This window comes from Propithecus coquereli, unplaced genomic scaffold, assembly GCF_000956105.1.
Source record: "Propithecus coquereli isolate 6110/MARCELLA unplaced genomic scaffold, Pcoq_1.0 Scaffold26, whole genome shotgun sequence".
Classification (NCBI taxonomy): domain Eukaryota; kingdom Metazoa; phylum Chordata; class Mammalia; order Primates; family Indriidae; genus Propithecus; species Propithecus coquereli.
In genome coordinates, this window is record NW_012148174.1 from 9,437,365 (window position 1) to 9,438,947 (window position 1,583).

Consider the following 1,583-nt stretch of genomic DNA (forward strand, 5'->3'; position numbering starts at 1 on the left):
GTAATTGGATTCTAATAATGAACATGGAAACACTGATTTATAACACACTTCAAAGACCATTGTTCTAAAGCCCTGCTCTGACTGTTTTCACCTAATCCTGTTTTGTTAGGCAACTTCTAACTCCTCCTGTACGTGGAGTTGGTCTTCAATGAAAGATATTATTTTCTGATTTTCTTCTATGGGAATTCCAACCATCACTGATGGTTGTCTACAATTTAACATGCCTTCTCTCTCTATTTCTATTTTCCTAGTTCTAACTGCCTTCTAAAATTGTAATATTGAGATGCACCGAAAAACAAATGATTTGAGAGAACACCTTCCCAAATTCCATGATGCTACTTAGTATAATACTTTCGTGAGCAACAGATATGAGTTGATAATTTTCTAACGAACAATGGGGTAAAGCTGAAGCTCTAGAAGCTCTAGAAGCTCCAAGGAGTTAAGAAAACAGAAAGGAAATACGATGAACACCCTCTCCTCTTGGCATGCTTTTCTCATCCAGTTTTTGCATCTTTGTGCTCTTCTCTAGAGCCTTTAAAATCAAAAGGGAAAAATGAGGTTAAGAAAAAAAACAGGAGCAACATCAAGAATCTTGCCTTTTGCTAGAGGCCAGTTCTGGGTTATAATCCTAAACTAAAATTGAATTGTCTTTATAAGATAAAGCGATTCTTATTTCTCCTATCTGCAGCAAAGAGAATACTATGATTTACCTGATTGCAGACTTTCTTCAGAGAGTTTGTGAATGAGATGATAGAATATAATTCATTTCCCTTGTAAATGCTTCTTCCAAACTATAAAAATCAAAGTCCTAACAGCAATTCTATCAGGGTGTCCCTAATCTCGAGCATAAATGATAGGCTCCTTTCAGATGGCAGCGATATGTCTGCGGAGTTTTATTTCCAGGGAGACAGGGCAGGATTTGCTGCTATGCAGACTGAATAATGTTGGAAGCCAACATCATGTCACATTTTGTGTGCACTTTCCAAAGATTAATCCAAGCGTTACAAATGGGACACAGACTGCCATTGTCCCAGGGACACTTTAATAACCCACACCTACAATATTCAACCTGTTGTTTGCATAGGGACAACTTTGGGACACAAAAACCCACCAGAACGACTTAGGGAAAGGAGCCATGGAGAGGCAGAGACCCAGGCGCCAGGGCACCGCTACATCTCATCCTTCATGGCAAATGAGTCTGCTCGGAGTTCATTTGTGCCTGGGGATGGGGGTCGCCGCGCATCTTGGCTTTCTTCAAAGCCACTCAGCGAGCATTTCTGAAATCTGCTGCGTGCAAAGTCACTTTCTTACTCATGCCGCACTTCAGCGGGCTTTGCCAACTTGCAGATAATTTTTGTTTTGTTTTGCACAAGGCAGCTCAAATTAAGTGACATTATTCCCCTCAGAAATAAATCGTGCCTGGCCAGCTTCTTCTTTCATTTTCCTCCCCAGCCCCCTCCTTTCCTTACAAATTCCTTGCATCTGTTGTTCGACTAGGATATTCTTGCTAAATGCGAGACTTTTAGGAGAAAGCTTCAGGATGAAAAGATTGCGGGAGGAAGATGGGAAGAGCTAATAATTCT